Source organism: Mustela nivalis (genome assembly GCF_964662115.1).
Source record: "Mustela nivalis genome assembly, chromosome: X".
In the NCBI taxonomy this organism is placed as follows: Eukaryota; Metazoa; Chordata; class Mammalia; order Carnivora; family Mustelidae; genus Mustela; species Mustela nivalis.
The window spans coordinates 46,356,869-46,383,937 of record NC_139040.1 but is presented as its reverse complement, the minus strand read 5'-3'; the positions used below and the strand labels follow the sequence as shown (position 1 = coordinate 46,383,937).

The 27,069-nt window shown below is 38.2% G+C and overlaps 1 pseudogene across 1 annotated transcript in view; it reads right to left on the bottom strand.

Annotated features, from left to right (window-relative positions):
• Window positions 1-25,452, bottom strand: part of LOC309855887 (large ribosomal subunit protein eL6 pseudogene) — a 101,598-nt pseudogene extending 76,146 nt beyond the window's left edge. Inside the window, exon 1 of the transcript in view lies at window positions 24,902-25,452. The product of the transcript in view is annotated as a large ribosomal subunit protein eL6 pseudogene (transcript). The remainder of the gene's footprint in view (window positions 1-24,901) is intronic.
• Between the last annotated feature and the right edge of the window lie 1,617 nt (window positions 25,453-27,069).

Genomic DNA, 27,069 nt, shown 5'->3' with positions numbered 1-27,069 from the left:
GCATTTGCCCAAGCTCAGAGAATTGAGGGCAGAACCAAAGCAAAGCTCTAAGTCTTCTGACCCTTTGCTTTGTGTTCTTTCACTAGACAAAACTGTACCCTCATTGGAGTTCAGCATCTAAAAGGAAGGACTGGGGCAGGTAATTCAGGCCTTTATAGAGACTCAGTATATGTGTCTTCCTTCTATTTGTCATAGATATTTAGAAATGGTAAGAGAATGTACCAGTCAGGGTCTCAGCAAGAAATAGGCAGGCATGCTCAAACTAAATAATTTGAGGGAAGTTTAATAAAGGAATTATTTACAAAGGTGTGGTAAACAACAAAAAGAGATAACAAAATATTGGGAGATATTAGAGGGGAGTTATCTCCTCAGGCCTGAAAAAGCAACAAAAGGAAAAAGAAAGGTTTCCATGGAGAGGGCTTCCTGACTGGAGTTGTGACCCCTCCTTGAAGAACCTAATCAGCCCATGGCATCCTGAAGGATGGAAGCTAAATGAAAAAATACCCCCAACTTAATTTTCCTCCCTCTGATCTCCTACTAGTATTCTCTATTGCTCTAACCTACCAGGAAGGCAGAGAACAAGGAAATCCAGTGATGGAATCTATACAGATCAGTCTTCCAGAGCACAGAGTAGGACAGAAAAAGATAAAGAGGCAAAGGGAAGATGTCCAACACAGTTTGACCAGGGATATCTGGAAACACTTACTGAGCAACTATTACATTGTAGATATTATTCTTAGAAGTTTTCAGATTGCACTTTTTCCTAACAACAAAACTTTGCCATAAGTAATATTTTCCCCATTTTACAAATGAGAAAACTGAGGCTAAAATGGGTTCGGTCACTTGTTCAAGATGATGCAGCTAGTATTTGAATCCAGGCTTGTCTCACTCCAAACCCTGTGCTCCTAACTACTTCATAGTATTGCCTTGATAACAAGTCTTCTCCTGTGTATTAAGAACCAAGTGATAAATACTATCCAAGCAACCTCAGATATATAAAGAAAACTATACTACTTCTTAATTCTTTCTTTTTAAAAAGACTTTATTTGTTTGAGAGAAAAAGTACAGGAGACAGCATGAGTAGAGGGAGAAACTGACTCCCCACTGAGCAGGGAGCCCAAGGTGGGGCTCCATCCCAGGACCCTTGGATCAGGACCTGAGCAAAGGCAAACACTTAACCAACTGAGCCATCCAAGCACTCCACTTAATTCCTTCTTAACCACCTTCTCTAAACTGCCTAGTCCTTATTATCCCTGCAACCTCTACTGAAGTTAATGGACAACTATTTTATTAACTAATAATTTAGTATTGATTGACACAATTTTAAGGTGTAACTACTTCCAGAGGAATCTGCATTTTAATAAAGAACTTCTCTCAGGGCACCTAGGTGGCTCAGTGGATTAAGCCTCTGCCTTCGGCTCAGGTCATGATCTCAGGGTCCTGGAATCAAGCCCCACAAAGGGCTTTCTGCTCAGCAGGGAGCCTGCTTCCCCCTCTCTCTCTGCCTACCTCTCTGTCTACTTGTGATCTGTCTCTCTCTCTCTCTCCTCTCTGTCAAATAAATAAATAAAATCTTTTAAAAAAAAAAAAGAAACTACCTCTTGTCATTTCATTTCCCTTCATACATCCCCCAGAATAACTATATAAGAAGGAAGACTTTTGAACTCACAAAAGCACACAGAAGAATGGTGGTTGCCAAAGACTAGGGGGAACATGGTAAATGGGAGATCTTGGTCAAAGGGTAAAAATTTCAGCTATAAGGTTAATTAGTTCTGGAGATCTAATATATAGCATGGTGACTGTATATACACAACATGGTTAATAATATAGTATTGTATGTCTGAAATTTGCTAAGAAGGTAGATCTTAAGAGTTTTCACACAAAACAGTAATTATGTGAGGTGATGGATGTGTTAATTAGTTTGATTGTGGTAATCATTTCACAATGTATACATATATCAAACCGTTACATTGTATACCTTAAATGTATATATATTTTTATTTGCCAGTTACACCTCAATAGAGCTGGAAAAAATAAATATAAAAGGAAAACCTGGAAAATAAAGACTTACTGCTGAGTTGGAGAGGCGGATGAGTCTTGCCTTAGTCAATAAAGAGTTAGAGAATGCATTTGTCACAGGAAGTATAAATTTACACAATGACTCAAGTACAAAAAAAAAAATCAACCTAATGTTCTATATCTGACTTCATCTTGTTTTGGAGCCCAAATTCTCCCAGTATCTGTCAAGTTAATATTCAATCAATTTAAAGTTCAAACTTCCCATTAGGGCTGCCTCTATTTTCTCAAAATATCTTCTCTTCCCCTTCCTCAAGATGGCATTGGGGTGCAGAGGAAAGCTTATATAATCTCTTTGCACTGGAGAAGGAACCTCAGTATTGCATGTTGATCCTTGTTCTTTTCTGACTTCTACTGAGTTTGCCTCTAACCATACCTGATCATTGTGTGTCTTGCATAAGTGACCACTGTGTAGTGTCTCAGGGCCACCTGGCTTCTGAGGAATCATGAGAGGAGATACTGCTAATGACCATGAACCTTGCCATTACTCTGATGGTAAGATTCTTAGACTCAGCATCCACTTCTTTTAACCCCAGTTCTCTTCTGAGCCCCTATAATTTCTTTACTCTAGTGTTCTCCACCAGGGCACATGAGAACTTAAGATCTATTTTACAGCCCTTGAAAACCATGTACACTATCTCCAGACCTCTTTGTTTTATCATGCCATGGTGCCATTTCTACTCAGCCATGGCTACTGTGTGTTGATACAGGGCACCATGTGATCCCTTCCAAGACTTATGAACAGGAAAAGCAATACCAGCCCTTTCTGTGGCCCAGAGTGTGGGATCAGCATCTTAAGAGTAAGTACATCACTCCCTAAATATATCTCTAAGAAAATATATAGGATACAGCTAACTCTTCTTTTTAGACAAAAAATTATTTTAAAGCATTTACCATGTTACTGTCACTGACTGGTGTGGGTGGCAGCATATAGTAAGTAACAACAAACACTCCAAATCAGTTTCTAATACCACAAATTTTCTATAAAACAAAGCCATTTCCAAGCCATGGACAATCATTTTTGGCAACTTTCAATGCAATAATGCATCATCATGTCCAATCCTTTTTTCATTGGGTCTTAGAATAGAATATTGTGGCTGTTTTTTGTCTGAGTACCTAGGGGTTAAACTGAAACCCTATTATTTTTCACAATTTATGGCTGGAAATCCTATGAGTTCAATTTCCTGCCTTACTGAGTAGAGTATAGTAAGTTACATTAGTGAACAAAATTTAATATTTGAAGATTGAAGATATTGCTGGGTCTCGGAGTCATCTTTCCAACTATCAACGGCATCAGCCCAGACCAGTGATGTTGCTATAAAAGACTTAGAGATTGTGTTTAACTCATAGTGAACGCACAATGTACTAGAAATACTATTTTTTAAAAGACTAGAACACGATTATCTATTGATACACCTCTTTCTGCAAAAATATAATTTAGAAAAACATTCAGATAATTAAGAGTATGGTTAAAGAAAGTTGTATTAGTGCTTACTTCAGCAGCACATATACTAAAGAACGTTGTATTACTCACTTGGATACTTATTTGAAGCTCATTGGAATGAGATTTTGAACTATATTAAATGAAATTTTATTTCAAATGATGTTGCAAAATTTTTAGACATTCCAGTAAGCTTTTTTCTTACAGAAAGATCTTAAAGATTATTCACCATTATCATTTTGCCTTACTGAGCCTAGAATGCAATGGCTTTTATCGTTCCAAATAAGCCTTAAATAAAGGGCTTACAAGCTTTCACAGCAGAAAACTACTTATTAGGGCAGTGATGTTACTCTAAAAATTTTCCTGATTTTATTGTCCCACCCTCATATTTTTCAGAATCAGTATAATTCTTGCTCTCATTTGAGAGAAGCTGTCATTAGTTAAAGAGATTCTTTAGGTCACTAGGAGCATCTTGCCCTTCCCCTCAATAATTATATTTTCTACTTAATGAAAAGCTTGTAGTTTAAAAGCATCTCCAGTTATAGCTAGGCATAAACATGAAAGGAAGAGCTACTTACATGAATATATTGGATTTCATATATTAATATGAAATATTATAATGAAATGAAATATGACAATATGGGATTTCATATTTTAATTGTTAAACAAATTTTACAGACTTGAAAAGGGCTAGTTTGACAGCCCTGGAGCAAATGCCCTAGCTTATTAACAGTTGTAAACTTAATCTATTGAAAACCAATATGAGGCTAAAAAAGAGAGCGACTCGGGGTTTTCTTAGGAATGGGAGTGTAAGAGGTTGAGAATGAAAAGTTGCATAGCAGTTAAGGAAATTACCTCTGTCAAGGGGAAAGCAAAGTATTCCTTTTTTTCTCCTCATTTCCTCCCCCAAATCTGGTAGAAATTGTCCCTACATCAGTAAGATAGGCTTGGTGATTGGAGCAGAAATATTCTCATCTAGCTCAACCACCACTTCCTCGTCCCAGGATTTCTTAGGGAAAATTACAATGATTGATTTGTATGCATAGAAGGTGGGCCACCCTGAGATGACAATTAAGGAAGGTTTGGGAATGTACTAGAGAATGTCTGAACAGTAGCAGGGACATTTCTAGCAGTAGCTCAGAGAAGGTTGGGTGGTATATGGATGAATGCCAGCCAGCAGAAGCCAAGAGGCCCAGCACAGGGCTTGTCTGCTAATCACATTCAAACCTACACCTTGCCAGAAAGCCACATTCCAAACTCTAAATAATGCTTGCTTCAGGGGCCAATTTTTCCAAGAGCTTTCTGAGAAAAGATTTTAAATGGAAATATAAGCTTAATGTGAGCAATAAGGAAAAACATGCAAATCTCTTCTCTACCTTGCATTTGCTTTTCCTGCTGTGTTTTAGGCAAAAAAAAAAAAAAAAAAAATCATCAAAAATTATTCCAGAGCCCAGACTCTGACCTCCTCAGATCCTGCTCCCTCTAATCAAGGCACAGTTGACTGACAGTCAGGAAATAAATTGTTCTTTGAAGGAATAGGCCAAGCAGGTTTACAACAAATGACTAGTATGATCTAATCTTCCAGCAATTTCAACAGTTTTCAATTCTCAAAGGTTCATATATGTCTGTTTAACTTTCTGATTCTGTCCTGTGACTGCTCATTTGAATTATCCTTCAAGATTCAATCTTCTCAAATATTGTAACCTTCTTCATTATCAAACTCCAGCGTAATATCAAGATGCACAATGTGCCCAAGCCCCACAATACCAATCTGGACACATTGAAAATCCAAAGAAAAGACCTAATGGCCAAAGCCTCATTGGTAGGAGGAATAGATAATCACTTATCCAATTAGCAAATTCTCACTGAACTGCTAGTAGGTGTACTAGCCACTGTAAAGTATTTGAAGTGGTACAATCACCCAACAATTCCAGAAATACCTAAGGTCTGATGGCCAAAAATCTACCTTCCTTACAAGCTGGATGAAATGTGAAACCTCTTAAATAAGAGACAAAGTCTTTAATTCCATAAGTGGAGATAAGCTTAGCAGGATGCTTTGTATGAAAGGGAGGAAAGTTGATTCCGTACTAAGTCATAAATGATTGATATTAGAGTGACTCCTCAGAATAGATTTTAATAGGAAGGAAGAAAGAGAACAGGCAGTACCAGATGTGAGGGGAAGGTTGGGGTGAAGGCAAGGAAGGAGGAGGGCAGATAACACAAAGAGAAAATTAGAGACAGTAAGATAGCTGGGGGAGGGGGCCCAAAAGCTAACTTTGCCAACTACAGTGTCTTACCAAAGGCAATCCAGCATGTAACTCAAGTAAGCAACTCTGGAGTTTAAAAAGAAGAGTACAAAATTCAGCTGGTGCTAGCCAGACTCTGCAAGAGTTTTACATTTTCTTCTAAATCCCCCAGTAATAAATTATATACCCAAAGGGTCCTGATTGAAATAAAAAACACTGCTGCAAGTGTAAAGCAGAATAAAATTCAAATCTTAAAATTGCAAAGGGTATTAACATATAAATTAGTTATTCCTAAAAGATTTTCAGACTCACCTGTGCATATGACTCATTTTCTTTGGCCTACTTTAATTACCTTTTAAATTAGCAGCTCCATTTTATTTTATTTTATTTTATTTCATTTTATTTTCCATTATAAAAATTTATCAAGGGAATAATTTGAGTTTTTAGAGATTTGGTTTAGCAAAATAAAAGACCAAAAACCATGAAAACACTTTAAATTCTTTTTTAACCTACCAAGTAGGATGTAAATTAAATAAATCCTCTGTTACTTTAGGAAACAGACTGTTTTCCTAAACCAGAGAAGCTGATTTCCAAGTCATGCTCTCTTATCTTTACTGCCTTGTAACATGAAGGAGAACTGAACCTTACCAGGGATGGTTCTTCTGTAAGTCAAGGTGAGAAGAATAGGTGATATCCCAAAACAGACTAGGTGGAGACTCTGAGCCAAAAGCAGTGTCTGTGATGCAGAGTGTGATCAACCAACCAGGTACTTTTGAGACTGAAAAGTTGCTGCTAATTACTTAGAACAAAAGGCATAAAATGAGACATCAGGCACCCTACTGATAAGGCAGTTTGAGAAACTACATTTCCCAGTATGCCCTGCCCCTTGAGAGTCAAAAGGCCTGACTGGAGCAAAGCACCCTAGGATCTGTGTTTGGCACCATTTAAGACATAAACAGTATAGGGCTGAGTCTGACACAGAGGCTTACTGCTTCCATAGGATACTTAATCAGACACAGAAAACAATACCTGAGGTGAAATCTCAATGGAAATTAAGTCTAGGGTGGAGCCTCTCTCTCCCTCACACCTCAAGCTTGCAAAGGAGTGGAGCTATTAGGGCTGTCCACTGGTCCACAGCCCTGTTTCTCCTGGGTGCAATGCTCTCTATGCCTCCCCACATCACCAGTGTCCCCGCTGCTGCTAGTCTTTTGGGGGATTGTAGGCCAGGTGCTGTTCCCATTTCACTTCAGCCAAGCTGTACAGCTCCATGGTGGCTTGAGCATCTTCCACAGAAGAATGTCCACTTTTTCCCAGTCTGCATGTCCTGGTTCCGAAGCTTCTTGGTGAGACATTTCAGAGGCATGATGACATTCTTCAAGCAGTCAGCCTTCTGGTTGGGGAGGGGGCAGATATGGAAGGAGTTGTGGGTCAGACACTTGGAGTGGAAGTATTGAAGGGCTTTAAAGTTGTGGGTGGCATGCCCCCACTGTCTTCCCTGTGAGTATCTTTAAGATTTGGCTCAAAGCATTCATCATGTACTACTTCCAGATGACCCTCTATCTGGTCCAGTAGTCTAGAAATGGGTGGGGGCAGGGGGAGAATGTACTCATCATAAAGCTTATCTCCGTGGTAGCTGACAATGTTACATCAAGCCAAGGAACTGACATGCCCCTTGTCTTGTGCCCACTATCTCCCAGTCGATTGCCACCATCTTCCTTGGCATCTTCTGGGATGTTCTGGAGCACTTATTCTCTGAATGAGATTGGGTGGAGTTATGTGGGAGCATTCTTCTGAGCAGGGTTCTTCTGGGGCCCCTTCTAGGGGCAAGTTGAGTGGCTCCTAATCTTTGGAAGGGCACTCTGGAACTCCCATTTTAGATTTCCCTATTAGATCAGGTTTTGTATTTGTTTTGTTTACAATTTTGATACATAGGGCTATGAAATTTTCTAACATACAGCTCAGACCCCATCCATCCTTATTTCTGTTTTAATTTTCAATGTTCTATGCAAGGGCTGTGCTTTCATAGCATGAGGGTTCTGTTAGAGAGGGAGCGTGTGTATGTGTGTAAGTATGTGTGTCTAGTGAAGACAAGGGTTTCCAGATTCTCACAGAGTACATCTTTCAAATGGAGACAAAAATAAAAGCATAAGCACAAAGCAGGAGACCACATTCTACATCGATGAAACAGGCTCTCTGAAGCTCATCACCCTACCAAAGAGGAGACTAGCTACAGAGCTGACACACTGTTGCATTCATGATTCTATTCCGCTCCTAATTAGGAGGTGTTGAGATTGTAGTTTTCCGTCAGCTTCTGAGAAATTATGATCTCTTTGTTCCTTCACTGGAACTTTTAGAACCTTAGCATAGTTGGTAAAAAGAATGCTTATGTATAGCTGACAACATGAAAGGCCCTTATGAGCTCCATGGGAAAGAGACACTTCATATTTAGGAAGGAAAAATTAGAAGAAGGGTTTCTTCCTCTCTGTCATTTCTCTGACAAGACAGTAATGTTTCTCCTGCTGGTAGCTTTCAAGACAAGGAGATTTGTATGAGTGGCCATGAAATTCATTATCATACATTTATGCTCTAAAAATGCAATTGTAACCACTCCTCATGTGTGCTGCATTCACAATAATTATCCCAATAAAACCTTATCCACATAAATGACTAACAAGAACTCCAAGTGGGAAAAGAGATGTTTTTTCATTATTGGATCATATCTCAGGGCAATCATGATACACAAGCCAAATACAGCCTTCTCATGGATGGCACAATTTTTCATTTAAGAATGCCCACTCCTTCCCAAAAGGGCCAAGCAAGGTCCATTTGACGAATTAGTTCACAATCCACCCAGCTCAACTGAGATTTCATGCTCCTTCACTATGCTGAAGAAACAGCAGAAATATGGGAGTTAGAGAAGTAGGGGTTTAGGTTTGGCTCTTTGAGCAATCCATGGCATGACTTTAATGGGTTTTCCCTTAATAGTCTATACAATAAGGCAAACAGTGCTATTTGAACACAGTACCACTTGAGCCTTCTGTTCCAAAAAAGTTCAAATGTGGTAGTAAATACTAATATAATTTTAAATGTATAAAATGTAATACAAATGCAAGATGAAATTATTCTTTTCAACTCCAGAGATGAAAGATCATCCAGTGCAGGAAAATCATGCTTAATTTTCTGTCCTGGAAGACATGCACAAGAACTTTTGTACCATTAAACTATAGCTGTGAAGGCTTTTAATCATTTACCAATTAATTTAGTTCTTCCTCTGGTTTCCCCTCCCTTCCAGGATTTTTCTCTGTGAAGCTCACCTATTAATCTCCCCCAATGACACTTCATTTTCTTCTTACAATGAATGCTGTTATTGAAAAGCCTGAGATCAGCCTGATTTTTGATCCTTTGTAGATGCACTATTTGTTCTTTCAGGACACTCAGAATTTTCTCTGTGATGCTCTTAATGTTCACTATAGAGTATCTAGTATAGGTTTTCCTTTTCTCTCCTATTTGACACTCTATGACTCTATTACATGAAGTCTTTCATTATTTTTCAATTCCAGAAAATTTATTTCCATTATTTCTTAAAGTAGCTACTTCTTCCTATTTTTTATTTGTCTATTTCTTGGACTCCTTTTATTTGATGTTGGTATTTTACTTTCATCTTCCATATCCTATAGCTTTTCTTTTACATTTTCTATTTCTTTATCCTTTCCTACTACCTTCTGGGAAAGTTCTTCAATTTTATCTTTAACTCACTAATTTGTTCTTTAGCTAAATTTATCTTGGTATTGATTCCATCAGTCATATGTTTTATTTCAATAATTACATTTTTATGAACAGAATTTCCACTTACATTCATGATAGAGTAACTGTCACTGGACTTGCCCTCCTACCACAAATAACTAGAAAACTAAACAAAATATAAGAGACAATTTTTTTTTCAGACAATAGACAACAGGCAATGCAGGACTGTGATTTTTGAAAGAGAAACAAATGAGGTAATCTCTATGATTGTCTCAGCTTGCTGCCTAGAAGCAATTTTGGACAACAACATAGGGATGGGAAGCCTAAGCAGAACAGAGTGATCTTGCTGATTTGGTCAGAGATCAAAATTCAGTGAGGCTGAGGCAGCTATAATTAGTGGAGCAGAGTACTAGAGAGGAGAGCTATACAAAGAAAGAACTATAGAAATTGGCACAGGGATTACCTTTATTCTTTGATACATGCTGAGTTGTGCATGCAGTGTGTGAAATTCCAGTGAGAATAGGCAAAGAACAACTGCTGGGGATCTGTAAGGTAGACAATTCCCAGAGCTCATACAGGTCTAAGTGTTTGCATTCCAGCCAGCCAGAGCAGAGAAATGTTGTAGAGTACCCAGACATGTAAGTAGAGACCCCAGAATGATCACATATTAGTAGTAGAGCTAACCTAGCCCTATAGTAAGGATATCCTAGGCCTGCCATAACAAAACTTACAAACAAGCCTTGAAAGCTTAAAGCTGATCTGGAAGTGATTTAACTATCTCCCAAAATAAAACTCAACATTCTTTAAAGTAAAACAGTAAAATCCAGGCACTCACTCGACAACAAAACATTCACAATATCCAGCATCTAATAAACAACTATTATACATGTGAAGACGTGAGAAAATATGACCCACATCCAGGAGAAATATCAGACTACATAAAAAGACACAGAAATTATAGAGAGGATGGAATTAGCAGATGAAAAATTTAGAATACCTATTAAAGTAGTAAGATTAAAAGTTGAAGGAAAGGTCAAAGTTTAAAGAAAATATTGTCATAATGAGGAAAGAAATGGAAACTATAAGAAAGAACAAATGAAAGTATTAGAGGTGAAAAATAATATTTGAAATGGAAATTTCACTGAGTAGGATTGACAGCAAATTAGATGCCATAGAAAAGGAATACATTTTTAGATACAGCAGTGGAAACTATCCAAATTGAAGCACAAGAAGGGGGTGGAAAGTGAAAAAAGATGAACAAGGCCTCAGTGACATGTGAGTCAATATCAAGTAGTCTAGCCTAGAAGTAATTAGAGTCCCAGGATGGAAGTTCAGAGAAAATATTTGAAGAAATAATGGCTGAAAGTTTTCTGATTTGATAATAACTGTGAGTTCACAGATTCAAAAAATTTCCACAAACCCAAGCAGTATAAGGACAAAGAATGCCATGTATAGCCACATAATAATCAAGATGCTATAATTGATACAGGAAAAAAAACTTTCCTAAATGCAGCTGGAGGAAGAAAAAGAATACCTTATATATATAGGAATAAAGATAAAAATGAGTACCTCTTGTCAGAATAAATATAGGCCAGAGAAGAATTCTATATTGAAGTCAGGGGTACTCCAAAAATAAAGACCAAATAAATACTTTATCAGGCAAAAAAAAAAAAAAAAAGCTGAAAGAATTTGTCACCAGGAAACCTACACAAAAAGAAATGCTACACCCAGTACCCAGATCTTGGTTTCTAATATCATTCTGCAATAAAAGGAACCAGGGCTCCTTGGAGAAATGACAGACTCTAAAGCTGAAAATGGAAATAGACAGAATGAGCCTGGAGCATCTTGTAATACCAGAAAGTAAGGAAGTGTTAAAAAAAAATGATGAGGTCATGTCAAAGAGACACAGCAATCAACTGAAAAAGCTCCCAGTGGCCAAAGTTGAAGTGATGTGAGAAAGAAAATAAAGTAGTATTAGATTATAACCCAAAACATAAAATAAATATCTCTAAGTCCATATTGGTGTAAGTAAATGATATAAAAAATAAATAAATAGATGATGATATACCCATAATAAACCTTCCGTATAAAAGAATTCCAAATAAGGGGAGGTGAATCATAAGAGACTATGGACTCTGAAAAACAATCTGAGGGGTTTGAAGTGGTGGGGGGGTGGGAGGTTGGGGTACCAGGTGGTGGGTATTATAGAGGGCACGGATTGTATGGAGCACTGGGTGTGGTAAAAAAAATAATGAATACTGTTATTTCTTAAAATAAATTAATTAATTTAAAAAAATTCCAAATAATTTATGTAGTCTCCCATCAAAGAGGTGAAGCACAATTCCCCACTCTTCAAAGCTGGGCTGCAGAAAATAACTTCTTTCTAAAGATAACAGTATGGAAAAAGGAGAAAGAATAACTTTATAGTGGAGAAACCTGAAAACACAACCTGAGACAGATAATCAAGGTTCATATCATCAGTGATAAATCATGCTGATAGCATGTACCCATGATATGATGTGACAAGAAGGGCACTTTGTGACTTCCTCCCAAAAATACATAACCCAGTCTAATCATGAGAAAAACACCATACAAATTCAAATGGGGGACAATCTACAAAATACCTGACCAATATTCCTCAAAACTGTCAAAGTCATTTGACAAACAAACAAAAAAATAAAGTCTGAGAAACAATCACAACCAAGAGGGACCTAAAAGACATGATAGCTAAATGTAATGTGGTAGCTTGAATGTGTTTCTGGGAATGAAAAAAAAAAGCATTAGATTAAAAACTAAGGAAACAAAAAAAGTATAAATTTTAATTATCAATAATGTATCAATACTAGTTTATTAGTTGTGACAAATGTACCAAACTGATATAAAATGTTAACAGTAGGGTAAACAGAATGCAAGGTATATGTAAACTCTCCATACTCTCTTTGCAACTTTTTATAAATCTGAATCTATTCTAAAATAAAAATATATTTGAAAAGAAATGATAAGAGAATATTTTTAGGCTGAAGGAAATATTTTTAGGCTGAAAATATATTTGAAAAGAAATGATAAGGGAATATTTTTAGGCTGAATATTTTTAGGAATATTTTGTTCTGAAATGGAGAAAGAGGTCATACAAAGGAATGAAGAGTGTCAGAAATGGTAAATATGTAGATCAATATATATTTTATGGCTAATATTTTCCATTGATCCTTTAAATTATCTTATTTTATTTCATATTACATATTACCTTAAATCTTTATATTTACTTTGTATATTTTATTTTTTTTTATTTAGTTATTCATAAACATATATTTTTATCCCCAGGGGTACAGGTCTGTGAATCACCAGGTTTACACACTTCACAGCACTCACCAAAGCACATAACCTCCCCAATGTCCATAATCCCACCCCCTTCTCCCAAACCCCCTCCCCCCAGCAACCCTCAGTTTGTTTTGTGAGATTAAGAGTCACTTATGGTTTGTCTCCCTCCCAATCCCATCTTGTTTCATTTATTCTTCTCCTACCCACTTAAGCCTCCATGTTGCATCACCACTTCCTCATATCAGGGAGATCATATGATAGTTGTCTTTCTCTGCTTGACTTATTTCGCTAAGCATGATACGCTCTAGTTCCATCCATGTTGTCGCAAATGGCAAGATTTCATTTCTTTTGATGGCTGCATAGTATTCCATTGTGTATATATACCACATCTTCTTGATCCATTCATCTGTTGGTGGACATCTAGGTTCTTTACATACTTTGGCTATTGTGGACATTGCTGCTATAAACATTCGGGTGCATGTGCCCCTTTGGATCACTACATTTGTATCTTTAGGGTAAATACCCAATAGTGCAATTGCTGGGTCATAGGGCAGTTCTATTTTCAACATTCTGAGGAACCTCCATGCTGTTTTCCAGAGTGGCTGCACCAGCTTGCATTCCCACCAACAGTGTAGGAGGGTTCCCCTTTCTCCACATCCTCGCCAGCATCTGTCATTTCCTGACTTGTTGATTTTAGCCATTCTGACTGGTGTGAGGTGATATCTCATTGTGGTTTTGATTTGTATTTCCCTGATGCCGAGTGATATGGAGCACTTTTTCATGTGTCTGTTGGCCATCTGGATGCCTTCTTTGCAGAAATGTCTGTTCATGTCCTCTGCCCATTTCTTGATTGGATTATTTGTTCTTTGGGTGTTGAGTTTGCTAAGTTCTTTATAGATTCTGGACACTAGTCCTTTATCTGATATGTCGTTTGCAAATATCTTCTCCCATTCTGTCAGTTGTCTTTTGATTTTGTTAACTGTTTCCTTTGCTGTGCAAAAGCTTTTGATCTTGATGAAATCCCAATAGTTCATTTTTTCCCTTGCTTCCCTTGCCTTTTGCGTTGTTCCTAGGAAGATGTTGCTGCGGCAGAGGTCGAAGAGGTTGCTGCCTGTGTTCTCCTCAAGGATTTTGATGGATTCCTTTCGCACATTGAGGTCCTTCATCCATTTTGAGTCTATTTTTGTGTGTGGTGTAAGGAAATGGTCCAATTTCATTTTTCTACATGTGGCTGTCCAATTTTCCCAGCACCATTTATTGAAGAGGCTGTCTTTTTTCCATTGGACATTCTTTCCTGCTTTGTCGAAGATGAGTTGACCATAGATTTGAGGGTCTATTTCTGGGCTCTCTATTCTGTTCCATTGATCTATGTGTCTGTTTTTGTGCCAGTACCCTGCTGTCTTGATGATGACAGCTTTGTGATAGAGCTTGAAGTCCGGAATTGTGATGCCACCAACGTTGGCTTTCTTTTTCAATATCCCTTTGGCTATTCGAGGTCTTTTCTGGTTCCATATAAATTTTAGCATTATTTGTTCCATTTCTTTGAAAAAGATGGATGGTACTTTGATAGGAATTGCATTAAATGTGTAGATTGCTTTAGGTAACATAGACATTTTCACAATATTTATTCTTCCAATCCAGGAGCATGGAACATTTTTCCATTTCTTTGTGTCTTCCTCAATTTCTTTCATGAGTACTTTATAGTTTTCTGAGTATAGATTCTGTGTCTCTTTGGTTAGGTTTATTCCTAGGTATCTTATGGTTTTGGATGCAATTGTAAATGGGATTGACTCCTTAATATCTCTTTCTTCTGTCTTGCTGTTGGTGTAGAGAAATGCAATTGATTTCTGTGCATTGATTTTATATCCTGACACTTTACTGAATTCCTGTACAAGTTCTAGCAGTTTTGGAGTGGAGTCTTTTGGGTTTTCCACATATAGTATCATATCATCTGCGAAGAGTGATAATTTGACTTCTTCTTTGCCGATTTGGATGCCTTTAATTTCCTTTTGTTGTCTGATTGCTGAGGCTAGGACCTCTAGTACTATGTTGAATAGCAGTGGTGATAATGGACATCCCTGCCGTGTTCCTGACCTTAGTGGAAAAGCTTTCAGTTTTTCTCCATTGAGAATGATATTTGCGGTGGGTTTTTCATAGATGGCTTTGATGATATTGAGGTATGTGCCCTCTATCCCTACACTTTGAAGAGTTTTGATCAGGAAGGGATGCTGTACTTTGTCAAATGCTTTTTCAGCATCTATTGAAAGTATCATATGGTTCTTGTTCTTTCTTTTATTGATGTGTTGTATCACATTGACTGATTTGCGGATGTTGAACCAACCTTGCAGCCCTGGAATAAATCCCACTTGGTCGTGGTGAATAATCTTTTTAATGTACTGTTGAATCCTATTGGCTAGTATTTTGTTGAGTATTTTCGCATCTGTGTTCATCAAGGATATCGGTCTATAGCTCTCTTTTTTGGTGGGATCCTTGTCTGGTTTTGGGATCAAGGTGATGCTGGCCTCATAAAATGAGTTTGGAAGTTTTCCTTCCATTTCTATTTTTTGGAACAGTTTCAGGAGAATAGGAATTAGTTCTTCTTTAAATGTTTGGTAGAATTCCCCCGGGAAGCCATCTGGCCCTGGGCTTTTGTTTGTTTGGAGATTTTTAATGACTGTTTCAATCTCCTTACTGGTTATGGGTCTGTTCAGGCTTTCTATTTCTTCCTGGTTCAGTTGTGGTAGTTTATATGTTTCTAGGAATGCATCCATTTCTTCCAGATTGTCAAATTTATTGCCGTAGAGTTGCTCATAGTATGTTCTTATAATAGTTTGTATTTCTTTGGTGTTAGTTGTGATCTCTCCTCTTTCATTCATGATTTTATTTATTTGGGTCCTTTCTCTTTTCTTTTTGATAAGTCGGGCCAGGGGTTTATCAATTTTATTAATTCTTTCAAAGAACCAGTTCCTAGTTTCGTTGATTTGTTCTATTGTTTTTTTGGTTTCTATTTCATTGATTTCTGCTCTGATCTTTATGATTTCTCTTCTCCTGCTGGGCTTAGGGTTTCTTTCTTGTTCTTTCTCTAGCTCCTTTAGGTGTAGGGTTAGGTTGTGTACCTGAGACCTTTCTTGTTTCTTGAGAAAGGCTTGTACCGCTATATATTTTCCTCTCAGGACTGCCTTTATTGTGTCCCACAGATTTTGAACCGTTGTATTTTCATTATCATTTGTTTCCATGATTTTTTTCCATGTTTCTTTAATTTCCCGGTTGACCCATTCATTCTTTAGAAGGATACTGTTTAGTCTCCATGTATTTGGGTTCTTTCCAAACTTCCTTTTGTGGTTGAGTTCTAGCTTTAGAGCATTGTGGTCTGAAAATATGCAGGGAATGATCCCAATCTTTTGATACCGGTTGAGTCCTGATTTAGGACCGAGGATGTGATCTATTCTGGAGAATGTTCCATGTGCACTAGAGAAGAATGTGTATTCTGTTGCTTTGGGATGAAATGTTCTGAATATATCTGGGATGTCCATCTGGTCCAGTGTGTCGTTTAAGGCCTTTATTTCCTTGCTGATCTTTTGCTTGGATGACCTGTCCATTTCAGTGAGGGGAGTGTTAAAGTCCCCTACTATTATTGTATTGTTGTTGATGTGTTTCTTTGATTTTGTTATTAATTGGTTTATATAGTTGGCTGCTCCCACGTTGGGGGCATAGATATTTAAAATTGTTAAATCTTCTTGTTGGACAGACCCTTTGAGTATGATATAGTGTCCTTCCTCATCTCTTATTATAGTCTTTGGCTTAAAATCTAATTGATCTGATATAAGGATTGCCACTCCTGCTTTCTTCTGATGTCCATTAGCATGGTAAATTCTTTTCCACCCCCTCACTTTAAATCTGGAGGTGTCTTCAGGCTTAAAATTAGTTTCTTGGAGGCAACATATAGATGGGTTTTGTTTTTTTATCCATTCTGATACCCTGTGTCTTTTGACAGGGGCATTTAGCCCATTCACATTCAGGGTAACTATTGAGAGATATGAATTTAGTGCTATTGTATTGCCTGTAAGGTGACTGTTATTGTATATGGTCTCTGTTTCTTTCTGATCTACCACTTGTAGGCTCTCTCTTTGCTTAGAGGACCCCTTTCAATATTTCCTGTAGAGCTGGTTTGGTATTTGCAAATTCTTTCAGTTGTTGTTTGTCCTGGAAGCTTTTAATCTCTCCTTCTATTTTCAATGATAGTCTAGCTGGATATAGTATTCTGGGCTGCATGTTTTTCTCGTTTAGTGCTCTAAAAATATCATGCCAGCTCTTTCTGGCCTGCCAGGTCTCTGTGGATAAGTCAGCTGCCAATCTAATATTTTTACCATTGTATGTTACAGACTTCTTTTCCAGGGCTGCTTTCAGGATTTTCTCTTTGTCACTGAGACTTGTAAATTTTACTATTAGGTGACGGGGTGTGGGCCTATTCTTATTGATTTTGAGGGGCGTTCTCTGAACCTGCTGAATTTTGATGCTCGTTCCCTTTGCCATATTGGGGAAATTCTCCCCAATAATTCTCTCCAGTATACCTTCTGCTCCCCTCTCTCTTTCTTCTTCTTCTGGAATCCCAATTATTCTAATGTTGTTTCGTCTTATGGTGTCACTTAATTCTCGAATTCTCCCCTCGTGGTCCAGTAGCTGTTTGTCCCTCTTTTGCTCAGCTTCTTTATTCTCTGTCATTTGGTCTTCTATATCACTAATTCTTTCTTCTGCCTCATTTATCCTAGCAGTTAGAGCCTCCATTTTTGATTGCACCTCATTAATAGCTTTTTTGATTTCAACTTGGTTAGATTTTAGTTCTTTTATTTCTCCAGAAAGGGCTTTTATATCTCTCGAGAGGGTTTCTCTAATATCTTCCATGCCTTTTTCGAGCCCGGCTAGAACCTTGAGAATTGTCATTCTGAACTCTAGATCTGACATATTACTGATGTCTGTATTGATTAGGTCCCTAGCCTTCGGTACTGCCTCTTGTTCTTTTTCTTGCGTTGAATTTTTATGTCTTGTCATTTTGGCCAGATAAGAGTAAATGAAGGGGCAAGTAAAATACTAAAAGGGTGGCAACAACCCCAGAAAAATATGCTTTAACTAAATTAGAAGAGATCCAAAATCGTGAGTGGGGAGAAAGGGGATAAAAAGACGTTCAAAAAGAAAGAAAGAAAAAAAAAGAAAAGAAAAAAAATTTTTTTTAAAAAAAGAAAACACCTGAGAAAAATGTAAAAAAGAAAAAATATATATATTAGATAAACTAGTAAAAAATCGTTAAAAAAGAAAAAGGTAACAGTTAAAAAAAAAAATTTTACCCGAAGGCGAGAAGAAAAAGAAAAAAAAAAAAAAAGAAAAAGAAAAAATTAAATTAACTGCAAGACTAAAAAAAAATCACAGGAAAAAAGCCATGAGTTCCGTGCTTGGCTTTCTCCTCCTCTGGAATTCTGCTGCTCTCCTTGGTATTGAAACCGCACTCCTTGGTAGGTGAACTTGGTCTCGGCTGGATTTCTTGTTGATCTTCTGGGGGAGGGGCCTGTTGTAGTGATTCTCAAGTGTCTTTGCCCCAGGCGGAATTACACCTCCCTTACCCGGGGCCGGGGTGAGTAATCCGCTCGGGTTTGCTTTCAGGAGCTTTTGTTCCCTGAGCGCTTTCCGTAGAGTTCCGGAGGACGGGAACACAAATGGCGGCCTCCTGGTCTCCGGCCCGGAGGAGCCGAGAGCCCAGGGCCCCACTCCTCAGTGCGCCCTCAGAGAACAGCGCCCAGTTATTCCCGTCTGCCTGACCTCCGGCCGCGCTCCGAGCTCACCGAGCCTGCGATCGGTTCAAGGTAACACCGAGCTGTGAGCTTACTGTCGGCTCTGTTTCTGTAGCCGGCTTTCCCGTTCCAATACCCGCAAGCTCTGCGACACTCAGACACCCCCGATCCTTCTTTGACCCTGCGGGACCTGAGGCCACGCTGACCCCGCGTGGGCTTCGCCCCGGTTTAGCCTCTGGAGCGATGTCCCTCAGCGGAACAGACTTTTAAAAGTCCTGATTTTGTGCGCGGTTGCTCCGCCGCTTGCTGGAAGCCGGCCCCTCCCCCCGGGGTCTATCTTCCTGTCGCTTTGGATTCACTTCTCCGCCGGTCCTACCTTTCAGAAAGCGGTTGTTTTTCTGTTTCCAGAATTGCTGTTCTTCTTCTCTTCGGTCTGCCGATGGATTTTCAGGTGTTTGCAATCTTTAGATAAGCTATCTAGCTGATCTCCGGCTAGCTGAAGCAGTCTCAGCTTGCTACTTCTCCGCCATCTTCTACTTTGTATATTTTAAATTATTAGCCCATCCATTCCAATAATTCTGCATTGAATGGTATATATTTTCAAATTGTTGTCCTTTTCTATAGTAGTTATTCATCTTTCTTACAAGTCTAGGTATGCTTATTCTTGTTTCCTGGGGGTATCATCTACTGCATCTAATAAATGTATATCCAAAAAGGGCCGAAGGCCAGGCCCTAGTCTAGTCCCAGTCAAGAGTCCCAGATACCACAGAACTACTGTTACTCCTATATCTTTCACACCTTATGAGGCAACTTGTCTGGTCAGTCACCTTGAGTTGCAAACCAACAGATCTAAGTTTGTGGTGGGGGGTGTGGAAGTGGAGCAATGAATGTCAGAGGACAACCTGTTAGTCCATCCTTATACTCATCAACTCACACGAGTAAGACTTTTGCATTGCCCATCTACTCATAGTCTGCTGACACAGGCTATTTGGGCTATTGCCCTGGATTTCTGCAATGAATGAGATAAGCAGTAATTATACTAAGGTTCCACAAGGGAGCAGAAGAAATAGGGCTCTAGAAGTTGTGTTCATTTTTTTTAACGTCTTTATTTTTTTCAGTGTTCCAAGATTCATTGTTTACGCACCACAGCCAGTGCTCCATGCAATATGTGCCCTCCTTAAAACCCACCACCAGGCTCACCCATCCCCCCACATCCCTCCCCTCCATAACCCTAAGTTTTTATCCTAGAATCCACAGTCTTTCATCTTTCATGTCCCCCTCCAACTTCCCCCGAATTCACTTTTTCTTTCCTTCTCCTAATGTCTTCCATGTTATTCCTTATGCTCCACAAGTAAACTAAACCATATAATTGACTCTCTCTGCTTGACTTATTTCACTCAGCATAATCTCCTCCAGTCCCGTTCATGTTGATACAAAAGTTGGGTATTCATCCTTTCTGATGGCTGCATAATATAGAAGTTGTGTTCTGCCCTATCCCATCACCAATGCCTCTGGCCATTCCTTGCACCAGGCTACAACCATCTACCTTTTACACACATCAGTTCAAGGCCACTTTCAGTATCTCCAGGGCTTTTCACAGTGGTACTGTTGCAGTGGTTGCTATTTTCCCTGCAGTCTATGCTTCCCTCTGGCTTCTATCTCCAGAGTTGATTTGGGTTTGGAAGCAAAAATCCATTTGTCAGGAACTATAACTCTTATTAGGTACTCACTCTGTGCATAGAACCTTACTTGCATTAATCTCATTTAATCCTTTCAACATTCCTATGTAGTACATACTTTTATTATACCCATTTTACCGGTCAGGAAACTGCAGCACAAGGACATTAAGTTGTATCCTTTAGATCACAGTGTAAGAGATGGAGTCAAAATTCAAACCCAGTTGATCTTACTCCAGAGACTAAGATCTTTTTCACCACCAGGGATTAGCATATTGTAGGTACTCAAAAATATTTATTGACTGTTTTTCAATTAATGAACAAATAGATGAATGGTTGGAAGTATACTGCTAGTTTCCTCAGCAGCCTTATTTCTTCTATGTTTTCTTCTGTTCAATTTCTCTAGTGTCTCTGAAATATAGTGTGAAGCCTATCTGTGTATCTTTTACAGAGTGAGGCTTTCTACTTTCCTTTCAGCCTTTATTATTTAAAAAAGTATATTTGTCCTAATAAAAAGAAACACATCTTTTTATTTTTCTGCATAAGTATAGGTGACATGCCTTTTTCATTATCAGAGCTCTACCACAAAAGCTGTCTTGTTTTCCCTCTGTAATTTCTGGTGGAAATAGGTCCTGCAAAAGGACATAAATGGCCATCAAAAATATGGGAAGAAGCTCTCATCAACTGTAAATGAAATACACATTAAAACAACAAGGAATGTGCAAAAGAAATTTTCAAACCAGCAAAAAAATTAAAGAATTAAAATACACGGTATCGGTAAGGGTTCTAGGAAATGGGCTCTCTTATATGTTGGTATGAGAGTTTAAACTGGAGCAGTCTTTTTAAAAGGAAATTTGACAAAATCTATCAAAATTTAAATATGTAGACATTTTGACCCAGGATTACTATTTCTAATAATTTATGTTACCAAAAAACCTTTGTTTTGTACAAGTATATTTGTTGTGGCGTAAATTCATAGAGAAAAAAACTAGAATAAATAAAATTTCTGTTAATGGGGACTGGTTAAATAGATTGACAATGGGATACTACAGAATCATGCAGTGAGGGAAATCTCTAAGTATTTATGTAGAAAAGTAGTCATGACATATTGATAAATAAGAAAACAGAAATGTATACAAAATATCATCCATTTTTTATGAATCAATATAATTTATAGATCTGATTGTATACCTTTATGTATGCATATTAAAATTCTGGATTTATACCAATGTGTTAACAACTGTTACCTCTGAAGAGTGGGATTAAACAGAACAGATTGGTGGTTGCCAGAAGTGGGGGATAAGGGTGGGGGAAATGGGTGAAGGGAGTCAAAAGGTACAAACTTCCAGTTATAAGATAAATAAGTTTTGGGAATGCCATGTATAGCATGGTGACAATAGTTAACACTGTATTGTATATTTGAAAGTTGCTAGCAGAGTACATCTTAAAAGTTCTCATCACAAACACACAAAAAAATGTAACTGTGTGATGTGATGGATATTAACCAAACTTATTGTGGCAATCAAAAATGGGGGGGATGGTGAAACTTCGCTTCTATAACATTTGAATGTTTTTCAACATAGAAGCTCTTTTGTAATTTTTAGATGTGTGTATATGGAATCAAAAAAAGAAAAAAGGAAGGCAGAAAGAGAGGAAAGAAGGAGGATTAACATTCACTTGGAATCCTCATTCAAATGAAAATGGAATTTAAAAATAGCCAGGAATCAGAAGGTCCTTGTTTTAGTTGACTTCCTCTAGACTTGAGCTTACAGAGAAAGCACACTAGGACACTTTGGGAAACTTCTTAGTAAAAGCTCAGTTCCTCCTCACAGAAAACTGGTGTGGTTTTAGGTGGCTGTGCTAGTGATTAGGGCAGTCTACACCCTTTAGGTAGAAAAGAAAGTGTGACAATTGCTCTAGCCTTTAAGGAAAAATTGATTTAAATGCAAAAGCAAAATTCACTCATTTTCTCCTATGTTTTTAATTTTAATATATAAAACTACATACATGTATATATCAACAGAAAATCTCTTCCCTCAGCTACACTTGAAAGTGGTCCTCCAGGTGGTTAAAGGTTGCTGAACAGATCTTGCTGTTCTCAGAGATTAAATTTAGGTGGATGAGGAATTGTAAATTCATACTGAATATCTCAGAAGATTGGTATCCCAAACACTGGGAGAAGAGAATAGACAAGGGTTCAGGTAGAAGGTCAAATTGATAGCCACTGTTTGCTTGCAGATTTCAGACTGTATGAATATCTCACTGTTAGGCCTAAGTTTCCCATATATATATATATATATGTTTTGGAGAAAAAATTCTGATCTTATCCTAAAGACTGGCATCTTTTTCGATAAGACTATAATCACGTACTTAGGCTTTTCTCCCTTCAGCACAGCTGAAATGTGGCTATGTGGTGTTGTGTAGTTAACTGGAAGTCAATTGATATGTGCAACAATTTACCATAACTTTCATTTTCATCATGGAGACCACTCTTACCAATCCTGGCATTCTCAGTGATAAGAATGAATATTTTTAAATATTTTTTTAAGAATCAATGTAATGGGTCAGTTATTTAATTAAGTTCTTTGAAAAATATTTATTTATTTTAAATGTTAGTTGACATACAGTACAATATTGGTTTCTGGAGTAGAATTCAGTGATTTGGGGCACCCAGGTGACTCAGTCAGTTAAATGACTGCCTTCAGCTCATGATCCTAGAGTCCCAGGATTGAGTCCCCGCATCAGGTTCCCTGCTCAGTGGGGAATCTTCTCCTCCCTCTGCCACTCCCCATTCTCATGCTCGCGCTCTCTCTCTCTCTCTCAAATAAATAAATAAAATCTTTTATTAAAAAAGAATTCAGTGATTCATCACTTACATACAACACCCAGTGCTCTTCACAAGTGCCCTGTTTAAAACCTATCACCCATCTAGCCCATTCCCTATCCACCTCCCTCCAACAACCCTCAGTTTGTTTTCTATTGTTAAGAGAGTCTCTTATGGTTTGTTTCCCTCTCTTTTTTCTTTTCCCACTTCCCACATGTTCATCTGTTTTGTTCCTTAAATTCCACATATGAGGGGTACCTGGGTGGCTCAGTGGGTTAAAGCGTCTGCCTTCGGCTTAGGTCGTGATCCCAGGGTCCTGGGATCAAGCCCCATGTTGGGCTCTCTGCTCAGCAGGGAGCCTGCTTCCTCCTGTCTCTCTGCCTGCCTCTCTGCCTACTTGTGATCTCTGCCTGTCAAATAAATAAATAAATAAATCTTTTTAAAAAAATTCCACATATGAATGAGATCATATGGTATTTGTCTTTCTTTGACTATCTCACTTAACATAATACACTTTAGCTCCATCCATGTCATTGCAAATGGCAAGATTTCAATTTTTTTTGATTGAGTAATACATATATATATTATTAATAAATATATAATGTTACATATATACATATATATGTATATATCACATCTTTTTTATTCATTCATCAGTTGATGGACATGTGGGCTCTCTCTAGTTTGGTTATTGTTGACCTTGCTGCTATAAACATAAGGATGCATGTACCCCTTTGAATCTGTATTTTTGTATCCTTTGGGTAAATATCTAGTAGTACAATTGCTAGATTATACAGTAGTTCTATTTTGAACTTTTTGAGACACCTCCATACTGTTCTCCAGAGTGGCTGCACTAACACTTCACAAGGGTTCCCTTTTCACTGCAACCTCACCAACACCTGTTGTTTCTTGTGTTGTTATTTTTAGCCATTCTGACAGTGTGGGGTAGTATCTCATTGTGGTTTTGATTTGTATTTCCGTGATGTTGAGCATCTATTTATGTGTCTGTTAGTCATCTGGGTGTCTTCTTTGGAAGGTGTCTATTCATGTTTGCTGCCCATTTCTCTTTTTTTTAATTTTTTAAATTTATTTTCAGCATAGCAGTATTCTGCTGCCCATTTCTTAACTGGATTATTTGGTTTTATTGGGTGTGGAGTTTGAAATGTTCTTTATTGACTTTGGATATTAACCTTTTACCAGATAGGTTGTTTGCAAATATGTTCTCCCATTCTGTAGTCTCCCTTTTAGTTTTATTGATTGTTTCTTCACTGTGCAGGAGTTTTTTATCTTGATGAAGTCCCGATAGTTCATTTCTGCTTCTGTTTCCCTTGCCTCTAGAGACGTGTCTAGTAAGAAGTTGCTATAGCCAAGGTCAAAGAGGTTTTGCCTATGTTCTCCTCTTGGATTTGATGGTTTCCTGTCTCACATTTAGGTCTGCCATTCATTTTTTATTTCTTTTTTTGCATGGTGTAAGAAAGTGGTTCAGCTTTAGTCTTCTGCATGTAGCTCTCCAGTTTTCCCAACACCATTTGTTGAAGAGACTGTCTTTTTTCCATTGGATATTCTTTTCTTCTTTGTTGAAGATTAGCTGGCCATATAGTTGTGGGTCCATTTCTGGATTTTTTTTTCTATTCCACTGATCTTTGTGTCTCTTTTTGCCAATACCATACCATATTGTCTTGATGACTGTGGTTTTATAATAGAGCTTGAAATCTGGAATCATGATGCCCCCAGTTTTGTTTTTCATTTTTCAGAATTGCTTTAACTATTTGGGGCTTTTTGTGACTCCATACAAATTGTGGTTTCTTGTAAGAAATATAGAACACCAATTTGTGAGAATTAATTCCATTTGTGGAAGAAAACATAGAGCAGAGGTAGCCCTAAAGCTGAAGAACAGCTTTGACTACTGACAGAATTTGTAAGTTCACAGCTTTCTGATCAATCTTGAACTGTTCTGTAATCTCATATTTCTCCTTCTCAGTGTTGAAGATCTCACCTTCCTGGTGTCTGGGTTTACAAGTCCTCTTCTTGAAATAAGCATCAGCGAGATGTTGGGATTTTTCACATTGCTGATATCAATTTTGGTGGAGGTGGCAATGATGAAATTTTGGAGTATTCTATGTAGAGTAACTCAATTGAGGGCCAGACATCCAGTCACAAGTAACAAGCCACTGCTCCATTGCTTCAGGAAAACCACAATCTTGCCTTTGTGGCACCCAGTGAGGACTATCAAAATGGCCAGGAGTGAGGCTAGTTCAAAGTTTTCTCACATGCTGACTGAAAGGTTTTTTGCCATGGCTCAACAGTTTGAGGGTACATCTTCAGTAGGGTAATACGTAGGCATTTGGGGGAAGTTTACGCTAATGCCATTTCTTATCACAATGAACTGGTTTTGTGATAGTAACAAGAACCTTCTCTTTCTTCTTTTCAACCCTGGATTTAGCTGTTGAATACTTCCTTTTGTACATGGTCTTTCTAGAATGCATAACTGATGGGGATTATCTGCTAATTCCTCCGACTAGACAGGGTTTCTACTGCAGTGGGGCTTCCCCTTCTTTGGCATTTTAGCCTTGAGCTTACCCTCCTTAACTTTGCCACCAGCATAGCCTTCTTGGTTTCAGGCTTCTTCTCCTTAGTATCTGGCTTCTCAGCTTTTTCACTGGCCGTCTTGCAGGATGGGAAAGAAGACTCAATAAGAGTCCATATTAAGCTTGTACAGCTTAGCCTGCTCAAAGGATGAGGAAAATAAAAATAAAAAGCACCTAGAAAAAGCACAGCCTACGCTGTTGTAGCCATATTTATTTATATAACAATAATCATTTTCAAAATAGCAGTGACTAGAGTTTGACTGTCCCTGGGTGAGCTATTAGACTGAGAAACATAGGCTTGTAATTATTAAGGGCGAAACAGACATGAAATATAGACAGAAGGGATGGTCAATCAATAAATAAGTGTACTTGGAGAAATACCGCTTACCCTTCCCAAAAATAGACTAAATTACACTCTGAGTCCAACCACGTAAAACCATATGCATCTATTTATTTTTAATTTAATTTAATTTAGTCAATGTTTCAAGATTCATTGTTTTTGCACCACACCCAGTGATGCATGCAATATGTGCCCTCCTTAAAACGCACCAGCAGGCCCTCCCATCCCCCCACGTCCCTCCCCTCCATAACCCTCAGTTTGTTTCTCAGAGTCCACAGTCTCTCATGGCTCATCTCCCCCTCTGATTTCCCCCAACTTTCCCCTCTCCTTCATCTATTTTTTTAAAAGATTTATTTATTTGAGAGAGAAAGAGCACCCACACATTCAAGCAGGGGAGAGGGGCAAAGGGAGAAGAGAGAGAATCTCTAGCAGACTCCCCATTCACCAAGCATGGAGCCCAAGGCAGGGCTCAATCTCACAAGCCTGAGATCATGACCAGAGTGGAAATCAAGAGACAAACGCTTAACCGACTAGCCACCCCAGTGCCCAGAATCATACTCATCTAAAAAAAAATGTTTTTAATGGCATGAAGTAGATGACATCAGTACCAATACACCTCAACAACTCTAGTGGCAGAAAATCTTCACAAGGTACTTTAAATTTGAGCTTTTCCATCAGCTACACTAAGTGAAGAATCTTTAGTTGTGCTCAATGATTTAGAAGTGTGGAGTCTGCAAAGGTCAAGGAATTGGGGGTGGAAAGTCTTCAAATCCTTGCTACTCAATGTTTGGTCCCCAGACTAGCAACATAGACATCATTGGGAGATTATTAGAAATGCAAGCTCACTGGCCCCATGTCAGCCTGCTGAATGGAGTCAGACTGTGTACATAAGCAAGATCCTTAGGTGATTCATATTAAAGCCTGAGAAGTGCTGCTCTGGTTGTTAGTTGGGAGTTTGACTTGCCCAATTTCAAGCACCATAATCATGTTTCTAGTAGCTAAATCTCAGCATCCACCCTCATTCTTAGTTCTG